This window comes from Pseudophryne corroboree, chromosome 4 (assembly GCF_028390025.1).
Source record: "Pseudophryne corroboree isolate aPseCor3 chromosome 4, aPseCor3.hap2, whole genome shotgun sequence".
NCBI lineage: Eukaryota > Metazoa > Chordata > Amphibia > Anura > Myobatrachidae > Pseudophryne > Pseudophryne corroboree.
In genome coordinates this window covers 17862236-17878911 of record NC_086447.1, presented here as the reverse complement: position 1 = coordinate 17878911, position 16676 = coordinate 17862236, and the positions used below count along the sequence as shown (strand labels likewise).

Genomic DNA, 16676 nt, shown 5'->3' with positions numbered 1-16676 from the left:
GCCACAGAGACAGCTTGCAAAAGCATGTACTGACAAAGGCTGAAAAGCATTCATCTAGAAAGTTTCCTAGAAAAGCTTAAAAAGGCAATAATCTGGAGAGTTTTGCAAGATTTTTCTTCCATTGACCAACGAAGAAACACATTGGTACTTTCACATGATGAGTGAGTACATCAGGATCTCTGACACTAACATGAGCAGCAGAGTGGCGCAGCGGAAGCGTGCTGGGCCCATAACCCAGAGGTTGATGGATCGAAACCATCCTCTGCTATGTGCGCTTAATTTTATGTTAATTAAATTCTTCCAAAACTGGGATTGATATTTTGACTCTTTTATTTTTACTTAAAGTACAATAACTTTTAACATTTTAATTTGTTTTAATAGTATATTGACAGCATTGTTTTCTTTCAGAAATCCACTTAATTTTCTTTACCCTATTACTGAAATGGTAATTGACAAAAACAAGCTACATTGTCACCAGAAGAGCAATGCAAAATGTACAATTGATATTTCAAAATCATCTTTCCAGCTTGAATTTCAATGATGCATTGGGGCAACAATTTTGTGAGAAACATCTTCACCCTTAAATAAAGATTTTCTTAACTTCTTACCTGTGTGCTGATTAGATATCACCTGGTTTTCACATTAAACAGATTCCCACTTGAGAAAGCAGCAAGGATGCAGTGAGGTTTATGTTTCCTGGTGTCAACCTGTATTATTTCAGTGGACATTGTAATGAGGATGCATCTTGCTGCCTTTCCAATGAAGCAAGTTTTAATCAGTAATAGGTGAAAAACCATTCCTACAAAGGTGTTAATCAGAAACGTGGCTTTGTGGACACTTTTCAGAGAGCAATTGTGTTAGCATAAAAATAAAGCCATAAAATGGAGAGCTGATTAATCACTCAATTGGATTTCTCTGCCTGCATAATTTTTTTTCTCTGCAACCCCATGCTAAATTGTGCTTCCTCTTTTTTATAAAATGACTTAATCAAATCTGACTGCATCAGAGAAGGCCAGGTACCCTACACTATAAGAGGTGGTTTGAAATTTTGACTTGTCTACTTAAAGAACACCAAAATTTGATCACACGGTCAATAACATCCCTGGGTGGGATTGAACCACCAACCTTTAGGTTAACAGCCGAATGCGCTTACCGATTGCGCCACAGAGACAGCTTGCAAAAGCATGTACTGACAAAGGCTAAAAAGCATTCATCTAGAAAGTTTCCTAGAAAAAGGTTAAAAAGGCAATAATCTGGAGAGTTTTGCAAGATTTTTCTTCCATTGACCAACGAAGAAACACATTGGTACTTTCACATGATGAGTGAGTACTTCAGGATCTCTTACACTTACAGGAGCAGCAGAGTGGCGCAGCGGAAGCGTGCTGGGCCCATAACCCAGAGGTCGATGGATCGAAACCATCCTCTGCTATGTGCACTTATTTTTTTGTTAATTAAATTCTTCCAAAACTGGGATTGATATTTTGACTCTTTTATTTTTACTTAAAGTACAATAACTTTTAACATTTTAATTTGTTTTAATAGTATATTGACAGCATTGTTTTCTTTCAGAAATCCACTTAATTTTCTTTACCCTATTACTGAAATGGTAATTGACAAAAACAAGCTACATTGTCACCAGAAGAGCAATGCAAAATGTACAATTGATATTTCAAAATCATCTTTCCAGCTTGAATTTCAATGATGCATTGGGGCAACAATTTTGTGAGAAACATCTTCACCCTTAAATAAAGATTTTCTGAACTTCTTACCTGTGTGCTGATTAGATATCACCTGGTTTTCACATTAAACAGATTCCCACTTGAGAAAGCAGCAAGGATGCAGTGAGGTTTATGTTTCCTGGTGTCAACCTGTATTATTTTAGTGGACATTGTAATGAGGATGCATCTTGCTTCCTTTCCAATGAAGCAAGTTTTAATCAGTAATAGGTGAAAAACCATTCCTACAAAGGTGTTAATCAGAGACTTGGCTTTGTGGACACTTTTCAAAGAGCAAATGTGTTAGCATAAAAATAAAGCCATAAAATGGAGAGCTGATTAATCACTCAATTGGATTTCTCTGCCTGCATAATTTTTTTTCTCTGCAACCCCATGCTAAATTGTGCTTCCTGTTTTTTATAAAATGACTTCATCAAATCTGACTCTGATTGCATCAGAGAAGGCCAGGTACCCTACACTATAAGAGGTGGTTTGAAATTTTGACTTGTCTACTTAAAGATCACCAAGATTTGATCACACGGTCAGTTACGTCCCTGGGTGGGATTGAATCACCAACCTTTCAGTTAACAGCCGAATGCGCTTACCGATTGCGCCACAGAGACAGCTTGCAAAAGCATGTACTGACAAAGGCTAGAAAGCATTCATCTAGAAACTTTCCTAGAAAAAGGTTAAAAAGGCAATAATCTGGAGAGTTTTGCAAGATTTTTCTTCCATTGACCAACGAAGAAACACATTGGTACTTTCACATGATGAGTGAGTACTTCAGGATCTCTGACACTTACACGAGCAGCAGAGTGGCGCAGCGGAAGCGTGCTGTGCCCATAACCCAGAGTTCGATGGATCGAAACCATCCTCTGCTATGTGCACTTATTTTTTTGTTAATTAAATTCTTCCAAAACTGGGATTGATATTTTGACTCTTTTATTTTTACTTAAAGTACAATAACTTTTAACATTTTAATTTGTTTTAATAGTATATTGACAGCATTGTTTTCTTTCAGAAATCCACTTAATTTTCTTTACCCTATTACTGAAATGGTAATTGACAAAAACAAGCTACATTGTCACCAGAAGAGCAATGCAAAATGTACAATTGATATTTCAAAATCATCTTTCCAGCTTGAATTTCAATGATGCATTGGGGCAACAATTTTGTGAGAAACATCTTCACCCTTAAATAAAGATTTTCTGAACTTCTTACCTGTGTGCTGATTAGATATCACCTGGTTTTCACATTAAACAGATTCCCACTTGAGAAAGCAGCAAGGATGCAGTGAGGTTTATGTTTCCTGGTGTCAACCTGTATTATTTTAGTGGACATTGTAATGAGGATGCATCTTGCTTCCTTTCCAATGAAGCAAGTTTTAATCAGTAATAGGTGAAAAACCATTCCTACAAAGGTGTTAATCAGAGACTTGGCTTTGTGGACACTTTTCAAAGAGCAAATGTGTTAGCATAAAAATAAAGCCATAAAATGGAGAGCTGATTAATCACTCAATTGGATTTCTCTGCCTGCATAATTTTTTTTCTCTGCAACCCCATGCTAAATTGTGCTTCCTGTTTTTTATAAAATGACTTCATCAAATCTGACTCTGATTGCATCAGAGAAGGCCAGGTACCCTACACTATAAGAGGTGGTTTGAAATTTTGACTTGTCTACTTAAAGATCACCAAGATTTGATCACACGGTCAGTTACGTCCCTGGGTGGGATTGAATCACCAACCTTTCAGTTAACAGCCGAATGCGCTTACCGATTGCGCCACAGAGACAGCTTGCAAAAGCATGTACTGACAAAGGCTAGAAAGCATTCATCTAGAAACTTTCCTAGAAAAAGGTTAAAAAGGCAATAATCTGGAGAGTTTTGCAAGATTTTTCTTCCATTGACCAACGAAGAAACACATTGGTACTTTCACATGATGAGTGAGTACTTCAGGATCTCTGACACTTACACGAGCAGCAGAGTGGCGCAGCGGAAGCGTGCTGTGCCCATAACCCAGAGTTCGATGGATCGAAACCATCCTCTGCTATGTGCACTTATTTTTTTGTTAATTAAATTCTTCCAAAACTGGGATTGATATTTTGACTCTTTTATTTTTACTTAAAGTACAATAACTTTTAACATTTTAATTTGTTTTAATAGTATATTGACAGCATTGTTTTCTTTCAGAAATCCACTTAATTTTCTTTACCCTATTACTGAAATGGTAATTGACAAAAACAAGCTACATTGTCACCAGAAGAGCAATGCAAAATGTACAATTGATATTTCAAAATCATCTTTCCAGCTTGAATTTCAATGATGCATTGGGGCAACAATTTTGTGAGAAACATCTTCACCCTTAAATAAAGATTTTCTTAACTTCTTACCTGTGTGCTGATTAGATATCACCTGGTTTTCACATTAAACAGATTCCCACTTGAGAAAGCAGCAAGGATGCAGTGAGGTTTATGTTTCCTGGTGTCAACCTGTATTATTTCAGTGGACATTGTAATGAGGATGCATCTTGCTGCCTTTCCAATGAAGCAAGTTTTAATCAGTAATAGGTGAAAAACCGTCCCTACAAAGGTGTTAATCAGAGACTTGGCTTTGTGGACACTTTTCAGAGAGCAAATGTGTTAGCATAAAAATAAAGCCATCAAATGGAGAGCTGATTAATCACTCAATTGGATTTCTCGGCCTGCATAATTTTTTTTCTCTGCAACCCCATGCTAAATTGTGCTTCCTGTTTTTTATAAAATGACTTAATCAAATCTGACTGCTTCAGAGAAGGCCAGGTACCCTACACTATAAGAGGTGGTTTGAAATTTTGACTTGTCTACTTAAAGATCACCAAAATTTGATCACACGGTCAATAACATCCCTGGGTGGGATTGAACCACCAACCTTTAGGTTAACAGCCGAATGCGCTTACCGATTGCGCCACAGAGACAGCTTGCAAAAGCATGTACTGACAAAGGCTAAAAAGCATTCATATAGAAAGTTTCCTAGAAAAAGGTTAAAAAGGCAATAATCTGGAGAGTTTTGCAAGATTTTTCTTCCATTGACCAACGAAGAAACACATTGGTACTTTCACATGATGAGTGAGTACTTCAGGATCTCTGACACTAACATGAGCAGCAGAGTGGCGCAGCGGAAGCGTGCTGGGCCCATAACCCAGAGGTCGATGGATCGAAACCATCCTCTGCTATGTGCACTTATTTTTTTGTTAATTAAATTCTTCCAAAACTGGGATTGATATTTTGACTCTTTTATTTTTACTTAAAGTACAATAACTTTTAACATTTTAATTTGTTTTAATAGTATATTGACAGCATTGTTTTCTTTCAGAAATCCACTTAATTTTCTTTACCCTATTACTGAAATGGTAATTGACAAAAACAAGCTACATTGTCACCAGAAGAGCAATGCAAAATGTACAATTGATATTTCAAAATCATCTTTCCAGCTTGAATTTAAATGATGCATTGGGGCAATGATTTTGTGAGAAACATCTTCACCCTTAAATAAAGATTTTCTTAACTTCTTACCTGTGTGCTGATTATATATCACCTGGTTTTCACATTAAACAGATTCCCACTTGAGAAAGCAGCAAGGATGCAGTGAGGTTTATGTTTCCTGGTGTCAACCTGTATTATTTCAGTGGACATTGTAATGAGGATGCATCTTGCTGCCTTTCCAATGAAGCAAGTTTTAATCAGTAATAGGTGAAAAACCATTCCTACAAAGGTGTTAATCAGAGACTTGGCTTTGTGGACACTTTTCAGAGAGCAAATGTGTTAGCATAAAAATAAAGCCATAAAATGGAGAGCTGATTAATCACTCAATTGGATTTCTCGGCCTGCGTAATTTTTTTTCTCTGCAACCCCATGCTAAATTGTGCTTCCTGTTTTTTATAAAATGACTTAATCAAATCTGACTGCTTCAGAGAAGGCCAGGTACCCTACACTATAAGAGGTGGTTTGAAATTTTGACTTGTCTACTTAAAGATCACCAAAATTTGATCACACGGTCAATAACATCCCTGGGTGGGATTGAACCACCAACCTTTAGGTTAACAGCCGAATGCGCTTACCGATTGCGCCACAGAGACAGCTTGCAAAAGCATGTACTGACAAAGGCTAAAAAGCATTCATCTAGAAAGTTTCCTAGAAAAAGGTTAAAAAGGCAATAATCTGGAGAGTTTTGCAAGATTTTTCTTCCATTGACCAACGAAGAAACACATTGGTACTTTCACATGATGAGTGAATACTTCAGGATCTCTGACACTAACATGAGCAGCAGAGTGGCGCAGCGGAAGCGTGCTGGGCCCATAACCCAGAGGTCGATGGATCGAAACCATCCTCTGCTATGTGCACTTAATTTTTTGTTAATTAAATTCTTCCAAAACTGGGATTGATATTTTGACTCTTTTATTTTTACTTAAAGTACAATAACTTTTAACATTTTAATTTGTTTTAATAGTATATTGACAGCATTGTTTTCTTTCAGAAATCCACTTAATTTTCTTTACCCTATTACTGAAATGGTAATTGACAAAAACAAGCTACATTGTCACCAGAAGAGCAATGCAAAATGTACAATTGATATTTCAAAATCATCTTTCCAGCTTGAATTTCAATGATGCATTGGGGCAATGATTTTGTGAGAAACATCTTCACCCTTAAATAAAGATTTTCTTAACTTCTTACCTGTGTGCTGATTATATATCACCTGGTTTTCACATTAAACAGATTCCCACTTGAGAAAGCAGCAAGGATGCAGTGAGGTTTATGTTTCCTGGTGTCAACCTGTATTATTTCAGTGGACATTGTAATGAGGATGCATCTTGCTGCCTTTCCAATGAAGCAAGTTTTAATCAGTAATAGGTGAAAAACCATTCCTACAAAGGTGTTAATCAGAGACTTGGCTTTGTGGACACTTTTCAGAGAGCAAATGTGTTAGCATAAAAATAAAGCCATAAAATGGAGAGCTGATTAATCACTCAATTGGATTTCTCTGCCTGCGTAATTTTTTTTTTCTGCAACCCCATGCTAAATTGTGCTTCCTGTTTTTTATAAAATGACTTAATCAAATCTGACTCTGATTGCATCAGAGAAGGCCAGGTACCCTACACTATAAGAGGTGGTTTGAAATTTTGACTTGTCTACTTAAAGATCACCAAAATTTGATCACACGGTCAGTTACGTCCCTGGGTGGGATTGAACCACCAACCTTTCGGTTAACAGCTGAATGCGCTAACCGATTGCGCCACAGAGACAGCTTGCACAAGCATGTACTGACAAAGGCTAAAAAGCATTCATCTAGAAAGTTTCCTAGAAAAAGGTTAAAAAGGCAATAATCTGGAGAGTTTTGCAAGATTTTTCTTCCATTGACCAATGAAGAAACACATTGGTACTTTCACATGATGAGTGAGTACTTCAGGATCTCTGACACTAACATGAGCAGCAGAGTGGCGCAGCGGAAGCGTGCTGGGCCCATAACCCAGAGGTCGATGGATCGAAACCATCCTCTGCTATGTGCACTTAATTTTTTGTTAATTAAATTCTTCCAAAACTGGGATTGATATTTTGACTCTTTTATTTTTACTTAAATTACAATAACTTTTAACATTTTAATTTGTTTTAATAGTATATTGACAGCATTGTTTTCTTTCAGAAATCCACTTAATTTTCTTTACCCTATTACTGAAATGGTAATTGACAAAAACAAGCTACATTGTCACCAGAAGAGCAATGCAAAATGTACAATTGATATTTCAAAATCATCTTTCCAGCTTGAATTTAAATGATGCATTGGGGCAATGATTTTGTGAGAAACATCTTCACCCTTAAATAAAGATTTTCTTAACTTCTTACCTGTGTGCTGATTATATATCACCTGGTTTTCACATTAAACAGATTCCCACTTGAGAAAGCAGCAAGGATGCAGTGAGGTTTATGTTTCCTGGTGTCAACCTGTATTATTTCAGTGGACATTGTAATGAGGATGCATCTTGCTGCCTTTCCAATGAAGCAAGTTTTAATCAGTAATAGGTGAAAAACCATTCCTACAAAGGTGTTAATCAGAGACTTGGCTTTGTGGACACTTTTCAGAGAGCAAATGTGTTAGCATAAAAATAAAGCCATAAAATGGAGAGCTGATTAATCACTCAATTGGATTTCTCTGCCTGCGTAATTTTTTTTCTCTGCAACCCCATGCTAAATTGTGCTTCCTGTTTTTTATAAAATGACTTAATCAAATCTGATTGCATCAGAGAAGGCCAGGTACCCTACACTATAAGAGGTGGTTTGAAATTTTGACTTGTCTACTTAAAGATCACCAAAATTTGATCACACGGTCAATAACATCCCTGGGTGGGATTGAACCACCAACCTTTAGGTTAACAGCCGAATGCGCTTACCGATTGCGCCACAGAGACAGCTTGCAAAAGCATGTACTGACAAAGGCTAAAAAGCATTCATCTAGAAAGTTTCCTAGAAAAAGGTTAAAAAGGCAATAATCTGGAGAGTTTTGCAAGATTTTTCTTCCATTGACCAACGAAGAAACACATTGGTACTTTCACATGATGAGTGAGTACTTCAGGATCTCTGACACTAACATGAGCAGCAGAGTGGCGCAGCGGAAGCGTGCTGGGCCCATAACCCAGAGGTCGATGGATCGAAACCATCCTCTGCTATGAGCACTTAATTTTTTGTTAATTAAATTCTTCCAAAACTGGGATTGATATTTTGACTCTTTTATTTTTACTTAAAGTACAATAACTTTTAACATTTTAATTTGTTTTAATAGTATATTGACAGCATTGTTTTCTTTCAGAAATCCACTTAATTTTCTTTACCCTATTACTGAAATGGTAATTGCCAAAAACAAGCTACATTGTCACCAGAAGAGCAATGCAAAATGTACAATTGATATTTCAAAATCATCTTTCCAGCTTGAATTTAAATGATGCATTGGGGCAATGATTTTGTGAGAAACATCTTCACCCTTAAATAAAGATTTTCTTAACTTCTTACCTGTGTGCTGATTATATATCACCTGGTTTTCACATTAAACAGATTCCCACTTGAGAAAGCAGCAAGGATGCAGTGAGGTTTATGTTTCCTGGTGTCAACCTGTATTATTTCAGTGGACATTGTAATGAGGATGCATCTTGCTGCCTTTCCAATGAAGCAAGTTTTAATCAGTAATAGGTGAAAAACCATTCCTACAAAGGTGTTAATCAGAGACTTGGCTTTGTGGACACTTTTCAGAGAGCAAATGTGTTAGCATAAAAATAAAGCCATAAAATGGAGAGCTGATTAATCACTCAATTGGATTTCTCTGCCTGCGTAATTTTTTTTCTCTGCAACCCCATGCTAAATTGTGCTTCCTGTTTTTTATAAAATGACTTAATGAAATCTGACTCTGATTGCATCAGAGAAGGCCAGGTACCCTACACTATAAGAGGTGGTTTGAAATTTTGACTTGTCTACTTAAAGATCACCAAAATTTGATCACACGGTCAATAACATCCCTGGGTGGGATTGAACCACCAACCTTTAGGTTAACAGCCAAATGCGCTTACTGATTGCGCCACAGAGACAGCTTGCAAAAGCATGTACTGACAAAGGCTAAAAAGCATTCATCTAGAAAGTTTCCTAGAAAAAGGTTAAAAAGGCAATAATCTGGAGAGTTTTGCAAGATTTTTCTTCCATTGACCAACGAAGAAACACATTGGTACTTTCACATGATGAGTGAGTACATCAGGATCTCTGACACTAACATGAGCAGCAGAGTGGCGCAGCGGAAGCGTGCTGGGCCCATAACCCAGAGGTCGATGGATCGAAACTATCCTCTGCTATGTGCACTTAATTTTTTGTTAATTAAATTCTTCCAAAACTGGGATTGATATTTTGACTCTTTTATTTTTACTTAAAGTACAATAACTTTTAACATTTTAATTTGTTTTAATAGTATATTGACAGCATTGTTTTCTTTCAGAAATCCACTTAATTTTCTTTACCCTATTACTGAAATGGTAATTGACAAAAACAAGCTACATTGTCACCAGAAGAGCAATGCAAAATGTACAATTGATATTTCAAAATCATCTTTCCAGCTTGAATTTAAATGATGCATTGGGGCAATGATTTTGTGAGAAACATCTTCACCCTTAAATAAAGATTTTCTTAACTTCTTACCTGTGTGCTGATTATATATCACCTGGTTTTCACATTAAACAGATTCCCACTTGAGAAAGCAGCAAGGATGCAGTGAGGTTTATGTTTCCTGGTGTCAACCTGTATTATTTCAGTGGACATTGTAATGAGGATGCATCTTGCTGCCTTTCCAATGAAGCAAGTTTTAATCAGTAATAGGTGAAAAACCATTCCTACAAAGGTGTTAATCAGAGACTTGGCTTTGTGGACACTTTTCAGAGAGCAAATGTGTTAGCATAAAAATAAAGCCATAAAATGGAGAGCTGATTAATCACTCAATTGGATTTCTCTGCCTGCGTAATTTTTTTTTTCTGCAACCCCATGCTAAATTGTGCTTCCTGTTTTTTATAAAATGACTTTTTTTTTTTTTTTTTTTAATTTCTTTATTAAAGATTTTCAAGAAATAACAAAACAAAAAGAGTGGTTAGAGGTTCATATTGTAGGTGATACAACCAAGTGCATTTGACATTAACAAATCATTCTAAGCAGTGCTCATTCTCAGATAGTCAAGCAGTAGTGGTCTTGTATTCAGTATAGTTCAATATAGGAAATTAGACTAGGTCGGACTAATTATACCTAATCAAAATGATATTAAATCAGAATTAGGCTTAACAAGTGTTATGGTTAAACATGCATCAGCGAAACCACCTACAAATTATAGAAGAAAATGACATACTTTGTTTTCTTTTCTTATTTTTTAAGATAAAGAAAGACTAAACTAGTTACAAGACAGACATTTCGGGGTTGTGAGATAAGGGTAGAAGGGATAGAAAGAGAGGAGAAGAAGAAAAAGAGAAACAACACTCTGACATTCTATACATACTGAAACCATGAAGGATCAGACAGTATTGGGAGAAGTAGAATACACTTGTTCAAAAACAGTCATAATATGATTTTGTATGTGAGATTCTAGGGTAGTGATAAAAGGCATCCATTTCTGATAGAATTTATGAGCACCTGTTAGTGCTTCTAATCTGGCATATTTGCGTTCAAAATACAGAATTTGGAGTAGCTTCTGTTTCACTGTATTTAACTGGGGAGCCGTTTTTTTTGTCCAGTGGGCCAAAATACATTTTCTGGCCACTGTTATAATAGTAATAAGTAAAGGAAAAACAGGTCTCTCCAGTTTTTGTGCAATCCAAACAGAAAAGTTAAGCCCCATACATGCAAGCGGTTCAAAGGTTAACTTGGTGTGAAAAAGTGAATTGACATAAACCATTAACTTAGACCAGAAGCGTTTTAATTTGTAGCAATTCCACATGCAGTGGGAGTAATCCGCTATCATGGTTCTACATTTCAAACAATATCCTTGTTCCTCAAGGACCATATGCCGTCTTTGGCTTGGTGTTATATAAGCCCTATGAAGGGTTCGAATGTATACCTCTTAGAGGTAGCTGGACTGTAACGTTTTCAGAGAAAGAGTGTGTAGAGCCAATACATCACCAATTTGAGTAACAGATGGGATATCCAATGCCCATTTTTGCACCAAAACCTCCCATTGAGGGTGAGTATTATAACAGGCCTTTAAAAGAATTGTATACAAGTATTTAACCTTGTAGGGTTTATGTAGCAGAAATTCTAATAGGATATCAATATTGATAAGTTGTGAGGGAAGAATTGGAGTGGGGTAAGTATTAGTCCTGACTATTTTAATACTGTTTAAGTAATGTCTGATTTGAAAATACATAAATCTGTGGGTGTGGGGCAGTTCAAAGCGTTTAGCAAGCTCTGTAAATGAATATATATTTCCTCCGGGATCAAAAACCTTATGTGAAGTATCTAGACCTTTAGATTTCCAGTAATAAAAGAGCGAATTATTCAAAGATGGGGAAAAAGAGGGGTTACCCCACAAGGGGAGAAAACAAGAGATGCAAGGATTCCTATGACAAATTTTGTTTAAAGAAACCCAAGCAGCATATGTATCCCTGAACAAAATGTGCATTTTTATCTGGGTAGGAATCTTTGACAGTTTAGTTTGAATCAGAGCTCCAGGGGAGTATGGGTAAAAAATAGCTTGGTCCAAAGTAGAATCTGTATAGGTAGAATTGTTTAGAATCCAATCATTGATATATCTAAAAAAGGTAGCTAAGGAATAGTTATTTAGATCTGGGCATCCCATTCCTCCACCTGCCCGGGGAGTGACAAGTTTAATTTTTGCTATTCTAGGCCTTTTACCTTGCCATATAAACTTTAGAAACAAATTTTCCATTTTAGCAATATCTGATTTATGCAATGCCAACGGTATCATTTGCATACAATAATAAAGCTTCGGAAAGATTATTGACTGGATTATGGCAAGTCTGCCTAGCAAAGAGACTGGTAAGTCTTTCCACGATTCCAGTCTAGTGGTTATTTTAGATATTATGGGGGGAAAATTTAGGGAGTATAGTTTAGTTAAGTCCGAAGGAATATGTACCCCTAAGTAGGGAAAATGAGAGGAGGCTACTCTAAAAGGAATGTCAGCTTTATCAATAAAGTCTAGGGCGTCTGCTCCCAGCGGCATAATTTCCGATTTTGTTAAGTTGACTTTAAACCCCGACAGAGCTCCAAAGGAGTCGAGAAGGTGAAGTAGGGCAGGTAAAGATTGTGTAGGTTTAGAAAGGAAAATAAGCGTGTCATCAGCAAAGAGAGCTATCTTCAGTTCAAGAGAGTGTATAGTAATTCCATGTATCAGGGGGGAGCTACGTACTGCGACAGCCAGAGGTTCAACTGCTAGTGCAAAGAGAAGAGGGGATAACGGACATCCTTGGCGAGTACCTCTTTGAAGTAGGAAAGAGGAAGATAAAAGACCATTGCAAGATACCATTGATTTAGGGGAAGAGTATAAGGTGCGAATTATCTGAATAAAGTGAGGGGGAAAGCCAAAATTATATAATGTTTGAAAAAGATGGGGCCACAATACCAAATCAAAAGCTTTTTCTGCATCTAATGTAATCACCATGTTGGGAGAGGAAATATCAGAGGTCAAGGTAGATTGTTGGATGACTGCTAAAAGTCTTCGGACGTTCACTACAGAATGTCTGCCGGTGATAAATCCTGTCTGGTCTGAGTTAATCAAGAGGGGCAATAAAGATTTCAATCTCTCTGCCAAAATTTTTGTCAGTATTTTATAATCTACGTTTAGCAGAGAGATCGGCCTATATGAACCAGGGAGGCTAAGGTCTCGCCCAGGCTTGGGGATGACTTTTATAATAGCATCAGAAAAGTAAAGAGGAAGAGACTGTTGGTCTATTGCAAAGTTGAAAGTGTCCGCCAGCGGCCGGGCTATCTGTGGGGATAATATTTTATAAAATTCATTTGAAAATCCATCAGGGCCCGGCGCCGAGGCCAGTTTCAACTTTCCAATAGCCCAAGAGATCTCTTCAGGGGTAATGGGGTTCGTCAGGGTCGTCATAAATTTCTCTGGAACTTGTGGTAAAGTAAGGGAATTCCAGTAAGAAGAAGAAATAGAAGAGATAGAAGTTGAGGAGGAGGAGGGAGGTAGAGTGGGGATAGAGTCATAATCTTCTAAGGACTCCTCTGGAACCACCGCCGGGGCTGAATACAAAGACTGATAGAAACCTTTCATAGTTTCAACTATTTGTGCTTCAGAGACAGTTTTGGAGCCGTCTGGACGTATCAAAGGGTGAACAACTGTGCGCGGTCTAGATCCTTGTAATAAGTTAGTTAGGAGCTTTCCCACTTTATTCCCGAACTTATAAAATTTTGAATGCACATTGAAAAGGTATTTGTCTCCTAAAGTTAGGAGAAATTCATTATAGGCTAATTTAGCTTCCAAGTAGGTAGCTTTATGTGCTGGTAAGGGGAGTGTCTTGAACATTTGGAACGCATTAGATAGTTTCTCTTGCAACTGCAAGTATTCTTGTTTATGGCGTTTTTTGGTATTTGCGGTAAAAGCTATCACTTCACCTCGAAGGACCGTCTTGGCGGTTTGCCAAAAAAGGGAGGGGTTAGTGGAGGAATGGGATGCATTTATTTCTGCATAATTGTTCCATGCAGTCAGAAGTTTTTGTTTTAGACCCTGGGATTGAAACAAGTGGGATGGAAATCTCCAACTCGGAGGGGTGGTTTTACTTTTTGTCAGAACTAGTTTCGCAGTGATCAATGAGTGATCTGATAAAAGGGGGGGTTCTATCTCCACCGAGGCAAGTGAAGGAAACAGGGATTCAGCAAGTAATATATAGTCTATTCTGGACCAAGTATTGTGAGTTAGTGATAAGCAAGTAAATTCTCTCTCCGTTGGATTGAGTGTCCTCCAGGAATCTATTAAGTTAAGATCTTTGCTAAGGAATGGGACACCCAATCTAGGGAGAGGAGTCTGCCGTTTGGAGGGAGGGGATCTGTCTAGATATTGAGAAGATATTAAGTTTAGATCTCCACATACTATCAGGGAGGAGGCGTCATATTTATGTAAATGTGTAAGGAGTTCCACAAAAAAGGATTTTTTATATTGAGTAGGAGCATACACATTGCAAATAGAGAAGGAGGTACCTGTATGGGAAAGGGATATAGTCTGGTATCTACCAAGCGGGTCAGAAAAGGCTGACGTAACCTGCAAGTTTAAAGCTTTTTTTGCTAAGACTGCCACCCCACATGACTTAGTATTAAAGGACGCTGAACCTAAGACAGACCAACCCAAAATTTGTAACTTTTTCACTTCATCTGGCATCAAATGAGTTTCCTGTAAGCATATAAGATCAACATTGCGTTTGTTAAGGTAGGTAAAGAGTTTTCGGCGTTTAGCAGGTGTATGAATCCCTCTAATATTAAGAGAGCCTATATTAAGAGACATTAAAGTGGTATTTGAATAATAATTGCAAAGGAAAGTCAGAGAGAGAAAAGTAAAGAGAGAGGAGGGAAAAAACACAGGGGAAAGGGGAGACGCAAGACATAAGGAACAAAACCATTCCTACAAAAAGACTAATTGACCTCCAGAAAAATCCCTGGTACCCAAACCGGTACGATTCTAGATATCAGGGAGGGGTCTTTCAATAATAAAATTTCAAAACAATCAAGAACGGCAGAGCTCCGCTCTCCGAGCTGCTTAAACATATAATTTTCCAAACTCAGGTAAGTAGATCCACTAAGCGTGGGCTATCTTCCCATTATAACATTATTATGTTATATAAGTGTATATATGGGTACAAAACTTGTGATATCAGACAAGGGTGCACACTCATCAGGTGTAAGATTGAGTGTACGGTGTATGTCTCGTTTCAAGGATCCAAAGTCAAATTCCCGGTATCAGGTTAGCAAGTGCTTCACACAGCCATATCATCAGGTTCTACCGTGGGATCAGTTCCTATTTCGTCTGACTCTTCCTTGAGATAAGCTGCAGCATCTGCTGCGTTAGAAAAATCAGCAAAGCCTGACGTTGTGAAAATTCTAAGCTTGGCTGGGAATAACATATGAAACTTGCGGTTTGTTTGTATCAGCGTAGTACAGACCGTTGAGAAGGATCGTCTCACTCTGGAAAGCTCTACAGAAAAATCCTGGAACAGTCTCAGGGTATGGGATTCCCAAACGAGGGGGTTGTGTTTTCTAGAAGCAGACCAAAGCACCTGTTTATGCAAGTAATTCAGTGTTTTAAAAATGACAACCCTCGGTTTATGTGCTGAAGTAGGTTTAACTTCTCCCATCCTGTGTACTCTTTCAATCACTATATCTGAGCATTCAGATTTTACATGTAGTAATTCAGGTAGTGTATGACGGACAAAAAATTCTAACTGCGCCCCTTTGATAGATTCAGGGAGCCCGGTGATACGCAGGTTGTTACGTCGTGACCTGTTTTCAATATTGTCAAGCTTATCAGCCATGCGTTTGTTATCTAATAGCAAGTCTTTGACTGACTTTTGTAGCGTGTGGATATCATCCATGTTTTGGCTTATGTGTGCCTCTGCCCCTGATATGCGGTCAGACATGCGGGAAATCTGTGTAGTTATGTCTGCAACTGCCTTCTGTAATAACGGCGCCATAGTGGCTTGCATAGCCTTGGTAAGTTCATCATATGTGAGGGATGCTGTGATATTACCTTCCGGCATACTTTTGATCCCTTCCGCGGCTGAGATAGCTTTCTTCGCCGCTGGCGTCCCCGGACCCTTGTCTGTGTCAGGCGCCATGTTATGGTCGCCACGACGCTTCTCCTGGCGCTGCTGCTGCATTACCGGAGGTTGCTTTGCGGGCGGTGGTGGGCTCATGAACTTGTCCATAGCTATACCCGATCTGTTAGGGGACCGGGAGCGGTGTCTAGCTGCGGCCGACAGGGTTAAGGCTGAGTATAGCAGCGTGGAGAGCGGAGCTACAGGGAGAAGCTGTTCACTCTCCCATGCCGGAACCGGAAGTGCCTTTATAAAATGACTTAATCAAATCTGACTCTGATTGCATCAGAGAAGGCCAGGTACCCTACACTATAAGAGGTGGTTTGAAATTTTGACTTGTCTACTTAAAGATCACCAAAATTTGATCACATGGTCAGTTACGTCCCTGGGTGGGATTGAACCACCAACCTTTCGGTTAACAGCTGAATGCGCTAACCGATTGCCCCACAGAGACAGCTTGCAAAAGCATGTACTGACAAAGGCTAAAAAGCATTCATCTAGAAAGTTTCCTAGAAAAAGGTTAAAAAGGCAATAATCTGGAGAGTTTTGCAAGATTTTTCTTCCATTGACCAATGAAGAAACACATTGGTACTTTCACATGATGAGTGAGTACTTCAGGATCTCTTACACTTACATGAGC

General features: G+C 38.1%; 7 non-coding genes across 7 annotated transcripts; 6 read left to right on the top strand and 1 right to left on the bottom strand.

Moving 5' to 3' along the window:
• The first annotated feature begins 196 nt into the window (after nucleotides 1-196).
• On the top strand, nucleotides 197-268 carry TRNAM-CAU (transfer RNA methionine (anticodon CAU)). Its single transcript has one exon. It is a non-coding gene; the product is annotated as a tRNA-Met (tRNA).
• A 1089-nt stretch (nucleotides 269-1357) lies between these two features.
• Nucleotides 1358-1429, top strand: TRNAM-CAU (transfer RNA methionine (anticodon CAU)). Its single transcript has one exon. It is a non-coding gene; the product is annotated as a tRNA-Met (tRNA).
• A 3423-nt stretch (nucleotides 1430-4852) lies between these two features.
• On the top strand, nucleotides 4853-4924 carry TRNAM-CAU (transfer RNA methionine (anticodon CAU)). The gene has a single exon. It is a non-coding gene; the product is annotated as a tRNA-Met (tRNA).
• A 1089-nt stretch (nucleotides 4925-6013) lies between these two features.
• TRNAM-CAU (transfer RNA methionine (anticodon CAU)) lies at nucleotides 6014-6085 on the top strand. Its single transcript has one exon. It is a non-coding gene; the product is annotated as a tRNA-Met (tRNA).
• Nucleotides 6086-6920: 835 nt separating this feature from the next.
• On the bottom strand, nucleotides 6921-6994 carry TRNAN-GUU (transfer RNA asparagine (anticodon GUU)). Its single transcript has one exon. It is a non-coding gene; the product is annotated as a tRNA-Asn (tRNA).
• A 186-nt stretch (nucleotides 6995-7180) lies between these two features.
• TRNAM-CAU (transfer RNA methionine (anticodon CAU)) lies at nucleotides 7181-7252 on the top strand. The gene has a single exon. It is a non-coding gene; the product is annotated as a tRNA-Met (tRNA).
• Nucleotides 7253-8341: 1089 nt separating this feature from the next.
• Nucleotides 8342-8413, top strand: TRNAM-CAU (transfer RNA methionine (anticodon CAU)). The gene has a single exon. It is a non-coding gene; the product is annotated as a tRNA-Met (tRNA).
• Nucleotides 8414-16676: the final 8263 nt, after the last annotated feature.